Genomic DNA, 18545 nt, shown 5'->3' with positions numbered 1-18545 from the left:
GGGGCGGTGTTGGAGACCGGCGTGGAGGCGATGTGGCCGGTGTTGGTGGAGACCGGCGTGGAGGCATTGGAGATCGTTGTGGAGGCGGTGGGGCCGGTGTAGGAGTTGGAGATCGTCGTGGAGGCGATGGGGCCGGTGTAGGAGTTGGCGATCGCCGTGGGGATGAAGTCGTCTTGCCCCCCGCGACGCTGTGATGAGATGGGGAATGAATGATTAGGCTAGGCTGGGGGGAGACCCTGCTACAAAAACAAGTTGTGTGTCAATTATTTTTTAAGCCAATAGAAAATTAATGGAAAATAATATTTCATTCACTTTCATTCGTACCTAGGGTGAGGTAGGGGAAGCGGTGGCGCCCCAGGAATGATGATGAAGCGTTTGCGCCATTGAATAAATGTCTTTTCTGCTTCTCCTAGTGTCTTCTCCCCATCACCGCCTTCAATGTCAAGAGGAACATTGCTATAACCTTTGAGCACTCTATCGACCGAGACGCTAGCATATCCAGGTTGAATAATTGACCCATGGATTCTTGGTGTCTTCGTTCGGTCTATTGGAGATACAACCCCGACAGCCACCATGATTGATGCATTATTACCATCTGGAATGTGCAGCTCACATATTATTAGAGGCTCAGTAATGTCATCAACAGGGAAGCGCAACCCAGCGTCGTCTTGAATAACTGGCAGCTCCGTAGAAGCACAACTGCTTTTTATCTGACCAACGGGGCTAATGGTGACTCCCGGCATTGATTGCGATTGTATTTGACTCATTGCTAGCTGCACTTGCCTCTTGATCTCCTCCTGCATTCTTGCCTCAAGAGATTTTTCTCGTTCACGTGATTCAAGCAATGCTTGTCATGACTCGTCAACAAATTGCTCCAATGCACGGATTCATTTTGCCTCCTCATCCTTCTTTCTTTGGCGGCTTCTGTAGGTATCCTTGTCTGCTGGGAATGCGTGTAGCCACGGAACCGCCCCATAGCCTCTTGTTCGACCACCGTGTTCGGGATTCTCTAGTGCATATGTCAATTCATCCTTCTCTCTGTTGGGCTTGAAAACACCACTATCAGCTTCTTCCCTAGCACGAGCTAGTCTATGTGTTGCTCTCTCAATTTTTTGGCCAAAAATTAGCTTGCCAGTGTCTGGGTCTAGGCTTCCCCCATGAGAGTAGAACCAATTCTTCGCGCGTTGAGGCCAGTTCTTCTCTATTGTTTCAGGTATGATTCCCTTGGCAGTAATCTCTGCTTCTAGGTTCTGCCACTTGGGAATAGCACTCTTATAACCACCTGATCCCATGTGATGATGGTATTGCTTCTGTCGGGCATTCTGCCGATTCCTCATCACACGTTCCTCACTGTCTTGGAATGTCTTGTATTCTACGAAGGCATCCCAATGGGACTCCAACTTGACAAACGCATTAGCATTGAAATTCGGCGTAGCATTCTTCAAGATAAACTTTTTATACAATGTCTTCTTCCAACTCTGGAACAATGTTGCCATCTTCTTCATTGTCCAATCCCTCACTAGCTCCTTCAAAGCATCATCTGCTTGTAATGTGAAATGCTGAGTGATATCTCTCTAAGCTAGGTTCTTGTCACGATCAGATACAAAACTAACATTAGGAGCGGATATCTTCTGCTTCCATTCACGAGCACTAACTGGGATCCTATCCCTTACAACGAACCCACATTGATTGACATATGTCTAAGCATGTGGTCCTAATGGTTTGCCGGTGTCGGTGTCGAATTCTGATATTATGAAACGGCCCTCTAATGGCTTTTTTGGCCCTCGGACTTTCCTACTTTTGTCGGTGGTTGATGTAGATCCAGAGACCAGCTACATGAGTAGAAACACAACGATTAACAACAAATATACGTACGCATGCATCTATAAGAGATGATAGATAATCGAATATACCTCGCCAGTATTTTCTTGCGCGACAATTTATTGATCTTCAACCACCGGCATATTCAGGATATCCTCATAATTAGCAAAGTACTGACTCGTGTCATCTACATCCACATTGGTGCCAGCGTTGATAATATCCGCCATTATGTCATCACTCAAGTTATCATTCGGAGCAGCCATTTGTATCTTCAAGATAACACATAGGTAGAATTACTATGGTACATAACATAAGTACATGTGATAACACATATAGAATTACTAAATCCAATTAAATATAATAACACATAATATTTCATCAACATGGAAATAAGTACATATATATACACATCGAATGATACAATATATTTTCTCTCTCTCAACACATAGAAATAAGTGCATATGTCTATATCTCTAGATATGCATGTGATACACATAGAATGTCTCTCTAGATACAATTTTCTCTCTCTCTCAACACATGAAAATAAGTACATGTATATATACATATAGAAATAATTAAGTACATATGTATACATATAGAATCTCTCTCTAGATATAATATATATAGAGAGATAGAATATATAATTACTAAATCCAATTAAATAAATCTAACATGAAATTAGATAAACTAGTAAGATAATACATTTTAATCTAACATATATCAAAAACTATAATAAAAAACTATCTAAAAAAACTATCTAAATAAAATACTAATTAAATTTTAATACATTTAAATCTAATATATCAAAAACTATCTAAAAATAACTAAAAAACTAACAATAAACTACATGTACTTATTTTAATCTAACATACAGCCGAGACTTTGTAAAAAAAATCTAAAAAACATGGCCGATCGAGAGCAGCAGATCATATCGAGTTCGACGACGGAGGCCGTACGGCGTGGGCGCGCGGGAAGAGCGTCGGCGACGGATGGTGGGGTCGGGTGCGGCGGCGGAGACGGGATGCGGCGATGCGGGCCTGGAGAATGGCGCGGCCGGGCGGGGGTAGACGACGACGGCGGCGCGGCAGAGACGAGCTCGACGACGGCGCATGGCGCGGCCAGGCGGGCGGCTGAGCGACGGAGGCGAGATCGAAGATGAACAGAACAGACGTTCGATATATATAGCCTGCGACCCTTTAGTCCCGGCTGGTAACACCAGCCAGGACTAAAGGGCATTTAGTCCCGGCTGGTAATACCAACCGAGACTAAAGGTCCAACCCTTTAGTCCCGGTTGGTCTTACCAGCCGGGACTAAATGTCCTTTAGTCCCGGCTCGTGTTGCCAGCCGGGACTAAAGGTATTTTTTGGCGGGCACTGAAATTGCCGCCCACCCTTTAGTCCCGGTTCGTCTGGGCCGGGACTGAAGCCCTGAAAAATTTGCCAATCCACCAGCGTAATTGGAAAGGCCTGGGATTTTGTTTTTGTTTAATACTAGGTTAATCAATTAATTTCATAGCAACTTCAATACTTTGCAATATTTATTTTAAAAAATACTATTGATTAACTAATTATTTATTGTAAATAGAAAAATTTTGTAACCTAAAGTTTTTAATTTCTTTTATGAATATAGAATATAAATGTTACTAATACTAAGTATTTTGTTGATGCAAAAATATATTTCTAACTTAAAATTAATAAAACTAATATTATTCGATAGGAAATTTATTATCACATTATTGTAACGTCAATGTTTCAATTTTTTCTCGGTTTTTGACCAAAATTGACAGGAATTTTTTGTTGAACCTATAAAAATAGAGAAAATATAGTATTTTTTGTTCTACAGCTTACTCAAATGAAAAAATGGCCTATATAAGGATTGTATATATTGATGAGCTTAACAAACTCGATATTCAAAACTTTTCAATTTGAGACAATCTAGGGTCCTAAAAACTAGTTTGTAGGCGTCGAAATTTAAAAATCACAAATTTGAACCATCCAAACTTTCTCAAATGGAAAGTTGACCAAAACAACAATTGTAGATCTTTTTGAGTTTAACAAACTTGGTATTCAAAACTTTTCAATTTGAAGTCATTTAGAGTTCATAATACTAGAGTCAAAGTGTTGTTTTTTTATTTGACCAAATTTGACTTGGTCAAACTTGCTCAAATGAGACACTAAATGACCTCAGATAAAAAAACTCTAAATACCAAGTTTGATCATCTCAGAAGGATCTACAATTGTTACATAGCTCATTTTCCTATTTGAGAAATTTTTATCAAACACTAGTCACAACTTCTTGAATCTCATATATACTTTCTAAAACTATATCACACACTTAGGAAATTTGAACTACATTTTGTTCAAGCTTTCTCAAATGAAAAAATGGCCTATATAAGAATTGTATATATTGATGAGCTTAACAAACTCGGTATTCAAAACTTTTCAATTTGAGACAATCTAGGGTCCCGAAAACTAGTTTGTTGGCGTCGAAATTTAAAAATCACAAATTTGAACCATCCAAACTTTCTCAAATGGAAAGTTGACCAAAACAACAATTGTAGATCTTTTTGAGTTTAACAAACTTGGTATTCAAAACGTTTCAATTTGAAGTCATTTAGAGTTCATAATACTAGAGTCAAAGTGTTGTTTTTTTATTTGACCAAATTTGACTTGGTCAAACTTGCTCAAATGAGACACTAAATGACCTCAGATGAAAAAACTCTGAATACCAAGTTTGATCATCTCAGAAAGATCTACAATTGTTACATAGCTCATTTTCCCATTTGAGAAATTTTTATCAAACACTAGTCACAACTTCTTGAATCTCATATATACTTTCTAAAACTATGTCACACACTTGTGAAATTTGAACTACATTTTATTCAAGCTTTCTCAAATGAAAAAATGGCCTATATAAGGATTGTATATATTGATGAGCTTAACAAACTCGGTATTCAAAACTTTTTAATTTGAGACAATCTAGGGTCCCAAAAACTAGTTTGTAGGCGTTGAAATTTAAAAATCACAAATTTGAACCGTCCAAACTTTCTCAAATGGAAAGTTGACCAAAACAACAATTGTAGATGTTTTTGAGTTTAACAAACTTGGTATTCAAAACTTTTCAATTTGAAGTTATTTAGAGTTCATAATACTAGAGTCAAAGTGTTATTTTTTATTTGACCAAATTTGACTTGGTCAAACTTGCTCAAATGAGACACTAAATGACCTCAGATGAAAAAACTCTGAATACCAAGTTTGATAATCTCAGCAAGATCTACAATTGTGAAGTCATAACATATTACATAATATCTGTCTCTAAAACATAATATATTAAACATGCATCGTTGTATCATGCGGGCACAACAGTGAATTTCTTCTTGACGTATGACCCTTGGTTATGATTTTGTCGTAACCATGGAGTGTCTTCATCATTTAACATGATGTTTGGATCTTTCTTCACTATGAAGGGTGGAATTCGGACATTTCTTTCGTAATCTTCTGACATGTCTGACTTGTCTTCAATTCCCACTATATTTATTTTCCCAGAAAGAATTATGTGGCGCTTTGGCTCATTGATCATTGAGTTGATGTCTTCGTTTTTTCCTCTCTTTGATTTTGTAGACATGTCTTTCACATAGAACACCTGACTCACATCGGTAGCAAGGACGAATGGTTCTTCTTTGTACCCAATATTGTTGAGGTCCACTGTTGTCATTCCATACTCTTTGTCGACTGTTACCCCTCCTCCGGTCAGCTTCACCCATTGGCACCGGAACAAAGGGACTTTAAAATTAGGTGCGTAGTCTAGTTCTCATATCTCTTCTATGCGGCCATAATATGTTTGTATATTTCCATTTGGATCTGTTCCATCTATGCGAACACCACTATTTTGATTGGTGCTCCTTTTATCTTGGGCAACTATGTAAAATGTATTCCCATTTATCTCATACCCTTGGTACGTGAGGATATGCCACGATGGCTGCCTAGCCAACAAATACAGTTGCTCATCAATATTATCATCGCCTCGACATTCTTTTCGCAACCAACCACTGAAACTTTCCATGTGCTGACGCCTAATCCAAGCTTCAGTCTTCCCTAGAAATTTGGATCGTAAAAACTCCTTATGTATCTCGATGTACGGATGCACCAATGACGAGTTCTGAAGAACTATGTAGTGTGCTTTATTGAAATAATCGTCTTCCATGCCGATATATGTTTTCTTCCCTAAAGTTCCTTTACCACTGAGTCGCCCCTCGTGTCGTGATTCGGGAACACCAATCGAGGCAAGGTCAGGAATAAAGTCAACACAGAACTCAATGACCTCCTCTGTTCCATAGCCCTGGGCGATGCTTCCTTCAGGCTTAGAACGGACTTTCACATATTTCTTCAAGACTTCCATAAACCTCTCGAAGGGGAACATGTTATGTAAGAACACAGGTCCAAGAATACTAATCTCCTTCACCAAATGAACTAGGATGTATGTCATGATATTAAAGAAGGATGGAGGGAACACCAACTCAAAGCTAACAAGACATTGAACCACATCATTCTGTAGAGTAGCTAGTTCCACTAGATTGATTGCCTTCTGAGAAATTGCATTGAGGAATGCACATAGCTTCACGGTGGCTAGACGTACATGTGGAGGTAGAATTCCTCTTAAAGCAACTGGAAGCAATTGCATCATAAGCACGTGGCAGTCATGGGACTTTAAGTTTAGGAATTTCTTATCTGGCACATTTATTATACCTTTTATATTGGAGGAGAATCCCGATGGGACCTTGATGTTGCTTAGACATTCGAACATGCTGTCCCTCTCTTCTTTGCTAAGCGTGTAGCTAGCAAGACTTAAGTAATGACGTCCATTATCTATCTTCTCTGGATGAAGATTGTCTCGTTCTTTCATGCCCTACAAGTCCTGGCATGCTTCAAGTGAATCCTTTGGCTTCCCGTACACACCCATGAATCCTAACAGGTTCACACAAAGATTCTTTATTAGGTGCATCACGTCGATTGCGTTGCGGACCTCTAGGACTTACCAATAGGGTAGCTCCCAAAAGATGGACTTCTTCTTCCACATGGGTGCGTGTCCCTTAGCATCTTTGGGAACAGATTCACTGCCTTGTCCCTTTCCAAATACTACTTTCACATCTTTGACCATTGCGAGTACATCTTCCCCGGTTCGGTTATGAGGCTTCTTCCGATGGTCTGGCTTACCTTTAAAATGCTTCCCTTTCTTTCTTACTTGGTGATTCAACGGAAGGAATCGACCATGGTAGGGATTTTCGTTCTAGGATGTTGTTCACCCTCGACGTCACCAGGATCATCGCGCCTGATCTTATACCGCGATGCTTTACATACCGGGCATTCATTCAAATTCTCGTATTCATTGCCATGGTAGAGGATGCAGTCATTAGGACATGCATGTATCTTCTAGATTTTTAATCCCAATGGGCAGACAACCTTTTTTGCTTTGTACATAGTGGTGGGCAATTCATTTGGCTTTGGAAGCATCTTCTTTATAAGGTTCAATAAATTCCCAAATGCCTTGTCGGATATACCATTCTTTGCCTTCTACTGTAGCAATTCCAGTGTTGTACCCAGCTTTTTTTGGCCCTCTTCGACCGTCGGGTATAGCAACTTCCTATGATCCTCAAGCATGCGCTCAAACTTAACTTTCTCTTTTTCACTTTCCCATTCTTGTTGTGCATCACGAATGGCATCGCCAAGAGCATCACCGAGATCATCTTCTACCGCTACCTCTTCTTCATCTCCCCCATTGTAGTATCATCAAAGGCACCATACTGAGCAATAATGTCATCAATGTCTAAATCTTCCCCTTCACCTTCTTTCATCATGATCCCGCTTTCTCCATGCTTAGTCCAACATATATAGTTTGACATGAAACCTGACTTAAGCAAATGTGAATGAAGACTCATTGAGCTTGAATATTCCTTTAAATTCTTACATAGGGCACATGGACAGCACATGAAACCATCCCGCTTATTTGCCTCGGCCACACCTAAGAAATAGTGTAAGCCCCCAATAAAGTCTTGGGAGCGGCGATCGGCATTGTACATCCAATGGCGTGACATAATCTGTATTACACGACAAATTATGAAAACCTTGAACATAATTTAGTATTTTATTACACAACATAAATGACACACACACGGTTGATTAATTAACTAAGTCTGGCTACAACGTAAGCAATCCCAAGTATCACTAAACAAACTAAAACTACAATGCACTTCAGTAACATAATTATTTTGTGATCGTACGCAACTAAAACAGACAAATCATTCTTCCGTTGAATATCAATAAGCTTCTCCTGCTGGCTCACTGCCTCATCAGCAGCAGTCGCTACCTCAAGCGCACCCAAATTCTGCACGTATGTAGCATAATCTTCCTCCTAGTACCAACCATCGCATCCATTGCCCTCCCACTGTAATTAAAGCCAAAAATTATTTAGTCAAAAATATTCAAGAAAAGCAGGTCAATTAGCCATACAGATAAAATGCGTAAGAAACTCACATCGTGATCCGGGCACTTGTAGAAAACACGACCCTTATTGAGTCCCTGTCTCTTGACTCGGTACTCCATCACAATCTTCTGCTTACACTTGCCGCAGATAATGAGAGGGAGTTCTGGCCTCAGTCGTTTCGCAACCAAACGAGAGGCCGATGATCCGGTACCAGTTGTCATCTACTTTCTATACTTATTTTTGCAAACTAGTGTAAATTTCATATTTTCTAAAATGATATATTTAAACAAAACTAGTACGGATTTCACATGTTTCAATAAATAACCATCCATACTAGTTGACCTTGCTTACGTGATCATCTCGGCCAGCATTTCTCCACCGTACTTGGCCAAGGAAGAGCTCCGATTCTATGAGAAAGGGAACACGGTCTTCCACGACAGTTGCCGCTCTCCCTCGTAGAATCAAAGCTCCTCCTTGACGTCCGTTACCGCTCGGCAGAGAACATGCTCGCCGACCTGAACACGTCCGCAAGTTCAACTAGTACGAATTTTGTACAATTTTCTAACTATTTTCTAAGTTTTTCATTTCATGGAAAATTTAATTCTAAAAAATAAAAGGCATGATTTCTAAGTATTTCATTTCATGAAAAAAATAATTCTAAGTGACCTGCTCGACATCGGCGAGCTCGTGGGCGTTTAGGTTGCCGAGGATAGTAACATTTGTAGATGACATTTGTAGGTCCGAAGTTATCAAATATCCATCAAATTATAGCTCAAAAACATGTTTCAATAAATAACCATCCGTACTAGTTGACCTTGCTTACGTGATCATCTCGGCGAGCATTTCTCCACCGGACGGCACCGTACTTGCTAAGGAAGAGCTCCGATTCTATGAGAAAGGGAACACGGTCTTCTACGACCGTTGCCGCTCTCCCTCGTAGAATCAAAGCTCCTCCTTGACGTCCGTTACCGCTCGGCAGAGAACATGCTTGCCAAGCTGAACACGGTCCGCAAGTTCAACTAGTACGGATTTTCTACAATTTTCTAACAATTTTCTAAGTTTTTCATTTCATGGAAAAATTAATTCTAAGATCACGTAAGCCACCGGGGACGAGGATGGCGCGTGCTCCAGCGAGGACGAGCGAGGCGTGATTTTGATGAACTAATTTAACTTTTGTTTATCCAAACATATATGCAAATCATCATGTGATTTTGAGCTAAAAATGACATATAAAATCATAATAAAGTCCAACATATAAAGTTACACATGCATCTACATCGCAAAATAGATAAGCTACTGATAAAACATAAGATGATTAAGTTTGTTACCTCCAAAATCGAAGAGCAACACCAATGGAGGGGGAGAGAGCAAGAACAACAGCAAGCTGAAGAACAGAGGCAGTGAGTTTGAATGGAATGGCTCGAGCTCAGGGAGGAAGAAATGAGCTGGATTATAGGCCGGGATAATTAGTCCCGGTTAGGGGTCCAAACCAGGACTAAAGATTAATCTTTATTCCCGGGAAATTACCCAAACCGGAACTAAAAGCTTTAGTCCCGGTTGGTATTACGAACCGGGACTAAAGGTAAACCTTTAGTCCCGGTTGGTAATACCAGCCGGGACTAAAGAACCCTGCCCCACGGACGACCGTTGGGCAGGGACCTTTAGTCCCGGTTGGTATTATCAACCGGGACTAAAGGGTCCTTTAGTCCCGGGGGCAAAAAATGCCGAGGCTAATGCTAATTTGGGACATCGTTCTAAAGTCTGTTCTCTAGTAGTGCGTTATCATCAATGTCGCGTCGATGTTCGATTCGGTGGTGATGTGGAGACATCAATACTGGTCTAGCGTACCTTCCGGCGATGATGATATAGATGACACCAACGTCGGATCGACATAACATCCAGCAATGATGGGGGAGACATCAATACCCATCTGGCAGTGATGATGGAGGCATCAACGTTGGATGGACGGTGATGATGGAGGCATCAGCCTTGGCGGTGATTTATGGTTTCATCAGATCATATGGTGAGGCACAGCTTGGTGGGGTTGATAGAGGAATGAACTATGGAAACACCCACTATATTATACACAATATGGTGCTCATGATTTTCACTAATCGAAGTGCTTTCTATGGTTTTATTTTGGAAGCACTTGTGATTAGGTGTGGCATGTGGTGGTGTCTATGCATGGGTGTGCAACTGTGTGTTATCCTCGTACATAATTGAAAATAATGGTCCTTTATGATATGGTTTCTACTTAAGTTCATCGACAAAGAAAGGCCAAAATGCTTCCGAATGTTAGGATTCTTTCTTAACTTATGAAGACATAGAAGCTACAATTCAACCAACAACACTACTACAGAATGGACTTGTTGTCCCGGGCGGTAACAGCCTTTAGTCCCGGTTACAGCGCCGGGACAATGATCCCGGGACTAAAGGTGGAACCTTCAGTCCCGGGTCATCGAGCCGGGACTAAAGAGGGACCTTTAGTCCCAGTTGGTAACACCAATTGGGACTAAAGGCCCTCCAGTCGAGCAAACCTGGCGCACCCTTTAGTCCCGGTTGGTAACACCAACCGGGACTAACGGTTCACCCTTTAGTCCCGGTTGGTAACCCCAACCGGGACTAAAGGTTCCTTTTCTTTTTCTTTTTTTTGTTTAATTTGTTTTCAGTTCAGTTACACGTATTTGTTTAATATATAATATGTTTTTATGTATGTATTCTACGCTGCTAATATAAATACAAGCATGTGTATAATTACATCTAATTCTCATCTTGAGCATTATTATATTCGAATAAAGTATGAAACTATATATATTATAGATATATATATATATGTATATATACAACACTTTCATAATCTTGTTCTCGAAAATAACGATATCAATAAACATTTAATTTACATCATTTATTCCTTAGGATCGAAGTAGAACTCGCCGTTGGGATTTAGCACTTTTTCTAGAAGATATCCTGCTATTGACTCTTGAACTGCTTTCAGATGGTCTTTTTGCATGACCCTTTGTTTCAACCATTCAGTCTTGCATTTGAAATAAAAGGAAAAGTATTAATACACATATATGTATATATATTCATTTAAAAATAAATAAAAATTGATATATACGTACTCTGAGGACATCTTCAGGAGTTCTTCTTATGTGCGCAGTGATAAATTCACAAACGTAGTATCCACATAAGTTATTACCTGGTTCCTGCCGCAAACACCACTATACGAGAAGAAGATTATTCTCATCATCTCACACGTAAATTGAAGTACGATATAGTAATTAAACACGTGGGGAAGTGTATATAGTACAACATACTGGTATTTCAACTACATTAAGTGGTGCCTTGCAATCCTTGCGATGTTGCCGAATAAACTCTTTCCAAACCCTGTGCGACCAATAATGTATGATCGTTAATAAATTATGGCAAAGTCTATTCAATAATAGTTGTGCGCGAGAGATCGAAATTACCCCTGGATAATGTCTATCATATCTTGGTATAGTGCCCGTTCTTTTCTCAACGAGTCAAAGATTAGTAACCGACTTGAGTTTAACTCAATGACAATGAGTATCCAGTGAAAACTGCATTGGTTTATACACACACATACATGCATATAAGTTGTATTGATATGACATAAAATGTGTAGACTACATTATTATTAACACTTACTCAAAGTTGTACGGGAAAAGTATTGTTGTCTTGTCGTGCTGCTTCACGAAGAACATCATGATATTCTCCTATGCTTCAGATACCCATCGCTCCTCGACAATAATGCCGGTTTTGAATACAATATAAGGATCAATGAAGCCAATACTGGTGTCTTGTATTCTTTGGAGCTCTAACATCTGGAATCTGTATATAAATATAAGTTACATGTGAGGATAATTATATACACGTACTCATGGAAGTGAATTTATTAAATAAAAGTAAGAATCACTTACAAACAAAAGGAGCTAATGATTGATTTGTCCAGAGCGTCCATGTGGTATAGTTGATGCAATTCTTCGAAACTAATATGTAAGATGTCATCACCACGGAAGTAATGATGGTCTCTAAATCTGACAAAGATCCACTGCTCACCCCTGCCACACGCCTGCATGTACCACTTGTTCAGCAAGTACATTTGCGTACCCAATTCATTCAGAGCCATAGGGTTGTACAGACTTTTGCCATATTTATAAGTCTTCCAGGTATCAACTTCCAGGTTTTGGATTGGAGCTTTGCCCGTCAATTGATCCAAGGTTAAACTAGTATCTTGAAAAAAAGCATTAAGGGCTTGAACCGACACTTCTCCAGAGTTGTCTGGTCGATAGACTTCTATGTTGGAACCATATTGATTAGCAACAACAAGATTTTGCATTGGTTGCTTCTATTGTCCGAGCTGTGGGACATCCTTCCCTGATGCTATTTTCCTTTTCTTATCAGCATCATGTGACTTCACGAGGGAGCGGTCATAGTCTGATAGTGGCGAAGGCTTACGAAGTTCAATCATCTTTTTCTTGTGAGCATCGACCTTCTGCCTCAGCACCTCTCGTAGTAGGTAAAAGTACGGCTTCTCCTTAAGCTTCGCTTGGCTCTTCTTTTTTGTATCTATAAAAAAATCTTTCACTTTTTTTATCTTCTTCAGCTGCTATTTGCTCATCAGTCTTTTCAGAAAGTATTTCTTGAGAAATAACTCTTTTTCTCGGGGTCTTCTTTGCCGTCGGGACCTTAGACGTCTTTGTAGTGCGTCGCTGTGGAGGGGGTGGGGGCGGTGTTGGAGACTGGCGTGGAGGCGATGTGGCCGGTGTTGGTGGAGACCGGCGTGGAGGCGTTGGAGATCATTGTGGAGGCGGTGGGGCCGGTGTAGGAGTTGGAGATCGTTGTGGAGGCGATGGGGCCAGTGTAGGAGTTGGCGATCGCCGTGGGGATGAAGTCGTCTCGCCCCCCGCGATGCTGTGATGAGATGGGGAATGAATGATTAGGCTAGGCTGGGGGGAGACCCTACTACAAAAACAAGTTGTGTGTCAATTATTTTTTAAGCCAATAGAAAATTAATAGAAAATAATATTTCATTCACTTTCATTCGTACCTAGGGTGAGGTAGGGGAAGCAGTGGCGCCCCAGGAATGATGATGAAGCGTTTGCGCCATTGAATAAATGTTTTCTCTGCTTCTCCTAGTGTCTTCTCCCCATCACCGCCTTCAATGTCAAGAGGAACATTGCTGTAACCTTTGAGCACTCTATCGACCGAGACGCTAGCATATCCAGGTTGAATAACTGACCCATGGATTCTTGGTGTCTTCGTTCGGTCTATTGGAGATACAACCCCGACAGCCACCATGATTGATGCATTATTTCCATCTAGAATGTGCAGCTCACATGTTGTTAGAGGCTCGGTAATGTCATCAATAGGGAAGCGCAACCTAGCGTCGTCTTGAATAACTAGCAGCTCCGTAGAAGCACAACTGCTTTTCATCTGACCAACGGGGCTAATGGTGACTCCCGGCATTGATTGCGATTGCATTTGACTCATTGCTAGCTGCACTTGCCTCTTGATCTCCTCCTGCATTCTTGCCTCAAGAGATTTTTCTCGTTCACGTGATTCAAGCAATGCTTATCGTGACTCATCAACAAATTGCTCCAATGCACGGATTCATTCTGCCTCCTCATCCTTCTTTCTCTGGTGGCTTCTGTAGGTATCCTTGTCTGCTGGGAATGCGTGTAGCCACAGAACCGCCCCATAGACTCTTGTTCGACCACCGTGTTCGGGATTCTCTAGGGCATATGTCAATTCATCCTTCTCTCTGTTGGGCTTGAAAACACTACTATCAGCTTCTTCCCTAGCACGAGCTAGTCTCTGTGTTGCTCTTTTAATTTTTTGGCCGAAAATTAGCTTGCTAGTGTCTGGGTCTAGGCTTCCTCCATGAGCGTAGAACCAATTCTTCGCGCGTTGAGGCCAGTTCTTCTCTATTGTTTCAGGTATGATTCCCTTGGCAGTAATCTCTGCTTCTAGGTTCTGCCACTTGGGAATAGCACTCTTATAACCACCTGATCCCATGCGATGATGGTATTGCTTCTATCGGGCATTCTGCCGATTCCTCATCACACGTTCCTCACTGTCTTGGGATGTCTTGTATTCTACAAAGGCATCCTAATGGGACTCCAACTTGACAAACGCCTTAGCATTGAAATTCGGCGTAGCTTTCTTCAAGATAAACTTTTTATACAATGTCTTCTTCCAACTCTGGAACAATGTTGCCATCTTTTTCATTGTCCAATCCCTCACTAGCTCCTTCAAAGCATCATCTGCTTGTAATGTGAAATGCTGAGTGATATCTCTCCAAGCTAGGTTCTTGTCACGATCAAATACAAAACTAACATTAGGAGCAGATATTTTCTGCTTCCATTCATGAGCACTAACTGGGATCCTATCCCTTACAACGAACCCACATTGATTGACATATGTCTGAGCATGTGGTCCCAATGGTTTGCCGGTGTCAGTGTCGAATTCTGATATTATGAAACGGCCCTCTAATAGCTTTTTTGGCCCTCGGACTTTCCTATTTTTGTCGGTGGTTGATGTAGATCCAGAGACCAGCTACATGAGTAGAAACACAACGATTAACAACAAATATACGTACGCATGCATCTATAAGAGATGATAGATAATTGAATATACCTCACCAGTATTTTCTTGCACGACAATTTGTTGATTTTCAACCACCGGCATATTCAGGATATCCTCATAATCAGCAAAGTACTGACTCGTGTCATCTACATCCACATTGGTGCCGGCGTTGATAATATCCGCCATTATGTCATCACTCAAGTTATCATCCGGAGCAGCCATTTGTATCTTCAAGATAACACATAGATAGAATTACTATGGTACATAACATAAGTACATGTGATAACACATATAGAATTACTAAATCCAATTAAATATAATAACACATAATATTTCATCAACATGGAAATAAGTACATGTATATATATACACATAGAATGATACAATATATTTTATCTCTCTCTCAACACATAGAAATAAGTGCATATGTCTATATCTCTAGATATGCATGTGATACACATAGAATGTCTCTCTAGATACAATTTTCTCTCTCTCTCTCTCAACACATGAAAATAAGTACATGTATATATGCATATAGAAATAATTAAGTACATATGTATACATATAGAATCTCTCTCTAGATATAATATATATAGAGAGATAGAATATATAATTACTAAATCCAATTAAATAAATCTAACATGAAATTAGATGAACTAGTAATAGATAATACATTTTAATCTAACATATATCAAAAACTATAATAAAAAACTATCTAAAAAACTATCTAAATAAAATACTAATTAAATTTTAATACATTTAAATCTAATATATCAAAAACTATCTAAAAATAACTAAAAAACTAACAATAAACTACTAATTAAAATTTAATACATTTTAATCAAACATATAGCCGAGACTTTGTAAAAAAATCTAAAAAACATGGCTGATCGAGAGCAGCAGATCAAGATTGAGTTCGACGGAGGCCATACGGCGTGGGAGCGCGGGAAGCGTCGGCGACGGAGGGTGGGGTCGGGTGCGGCAGCGGAGACGGGATGCGGGCCTGGAGAATGGCGCGGCCGAGCGGGGATAGACGACGACGGCGGCGCGGCAGAGACGAGCTCGACGACAGCGGATGGCGCGGCCAGGCGGGGCTGAGCCACGGAGGTGAGATCGAAGATGAACAGAACAGACGTTCGATATATATAGCCCGCGACCCTTTAGTCCCGGCTGGTGTTACCAGCCGGGACTAAAGGTATTTTTTTGGTGGGCACCGAAATTGCCGCCCACCCTTTAGTCCCGGTTCTTGGTCTAGGCCGGGACTGAAGCCCTGAAAATTTTGCCAACCCGCCAGCGTAATTGGAAAGGCCTGGGATAGTGATTTTGTTTAATACTAGGTTAATCAATTAACTCCATAGCAACTTCAATACTTTGCAATATTTATTTCAAAAAATACTATTGATTAACTAATTATTTATTGTAAATAGGAAAATTTTGTAACCTAAAGTTTTTAATTTCTTTTATGAATATAGAATATAAATGTTACTAATACTAAGTATTTTGTTAATGCAAAAATATATTTGTAACTTAAAATTAATAAAACTAATATTATTCGATAGGAAATTTATTATCACATTATTGTAACATTAATGTTTCAATTTTTTCTCGGTTTTTGACCGAAATTGACAGGAATTTTTTTGTTGAACCTATAACTTCTAAAATTATGTCACACACTTGTGAAATTTGAACTATATTTTGTTCAAGCTTTCTCAAATAAAAAAATGGCCTATATAAGGATTGTATATATTGATGAGCTTAACAAACTTGGTATTCAAAACTTTTCAATTTGAGACAATCTAGGGTCCCGAAAACTAGTTTGTAGGCGTCGAAATTTAAAAATCACAAATTTGAACCATCCAAACTTTCTCAAATGGAAAGTTGTCCAAAACAACAATTGTAGATCTTTTTGAGTTTAACAAACTTGGTATTCAAAACTTTTCAGTTTGAAGTCATTTAGAGTTCATAATACTAGAGTCAAAGTGTTATTTTTTTATTTGACCAAATTTGACTTGGTCAAACTTGCTCAAATGAGACACTAAATGACCTCAGATGAAAAAACTTTGAATACCAAGTTTGATCATCTCAGCAAGATCTACAATTGTTACATAGCTTATTTTCCCATTTGAAAATTTTTTTTAAACACTAGTCACAACTTCTTGAATCTCATATATACTTTCTAAAACTATGTCACACACTTGTGAAATTTGAACTACATTTTGTTCAAGTTTTCTCAAATGAAAAAATGGCCTATATAAGGATTGTATATATTGATGAGCTTAACAAACTCGGTATTCAAAACTTTTCAATTTGAGACAATCTAGGGTCCCGAAAACTAGTTTGTAGACGTCGAAATTTAAAAATAACAAATTTGAACCATCCAAACTTTCTCAAATGGAAAGTTGACCAAAACAACAATTGTAGATCTTTTTTATTTTAACAAACTTGGTATTCAGAACTTTTCAGTTTGAAGTCATTTAGAGTTCATAATACTAGAGTCAAAGTGTTATTTTTTTTATTTGACTAAATTTAACTTGGTCAAACTTGCTCAAATGAGACACTAAATGACCTCTGATGAAAAAACTTTGAATACCAAGTTTGATCATCTCAGCAAGATCTACAATTGTGAAGTCATAACATATTACATAATATTCGTCTCTAAAACATAATATATTAAACATGCATCGTTGTATCATGCGGGCACAATAGTGAATTTCTTTTTTGACGTATGACCCTTGGTTATGATCTTGTCGTAACCATGGAGTGTCTTCATCATTTAACATGATGCTTGGATCTTTCTTCACTATGAAGGGTGGAATTCGAACATTTCTTTCGTAATCTTCTGACATGTCTGACTTGTCTTCAATTCCCACTATATTTATTTTCCCAGAAATAATTATGTGGCGCTTTGGCTCATTGATCATTGAGTTGATGTCTTTGTTTTTTCCTCTCTTTGATTTTGTAGACATGTCTTTCACATAGAACACCTGACTCACATCGGTAGCAAGGACGAATGGTTCCTCTTTGTACCAAATATTGTTGAGGTCCACTGTTGTCATTCCATACTCTTTGTCGACTGTTACCCCTCCTCCGGTCAGCTTCACCCATTGGCATCGGAACAAAGGGACTTTAAAATTAGGTGCGTAGTCTAGTTCCCATATCTCTTCTATGCGGCCATAATATATTTGTATATTCCCATTTGGATCTATTCCATCTATGTGAACACCACTATTTTGATTGGTGCTCCTTTTATCTTGGGCAACTGTGTAAAATGTATTCCCATTTATCTCGTACCCTTGGTACGTGAGGATATGCCACGATGGCTGCCTAGCCAACAAATATAGTTGCTCATCAATATTGTCATCGCCTTGACATTCTTTTCGCAACCAACCACTGAAACTTTCCATGTGCTGACGCCTAATCCAAGCTTCAGTCTTCCCTAAAAATTTGGATCGTAAGAACTCCTTATGTATCTCGATGTACGGATGCACCAATGACGAGTTTTGAAGAACTGTGTAGTGTGCTTTATTGAAATAATCGTCTTCCATGCCGATATATGTTTTCTTCCCTAAAGTTCCTTTACCACTAAGTCGCCCCTCGTGTCATGATTCGGGAACGCCAATCGGGGCAAGGTCAGG

The sequence above is a fragment of the Miscanthus floridulus genome, chromosome 15, assembly GCF_019320115.1.
Source record: "Miscanthus floridulus cultivar M001 chromosome 15, ASM1932011v1, whole genome shotgun sequence".
In the NCBI taxonomy this organism is placed as follows: Eukaryota; Viridiplantae; Streptophyta; class Magnoliopsida; order Poales; family Poaceae; genus Miscanthus; species Miscanthus floridulus.
This window is presented reverse-complemented; position numbering follows the sequence as displayed.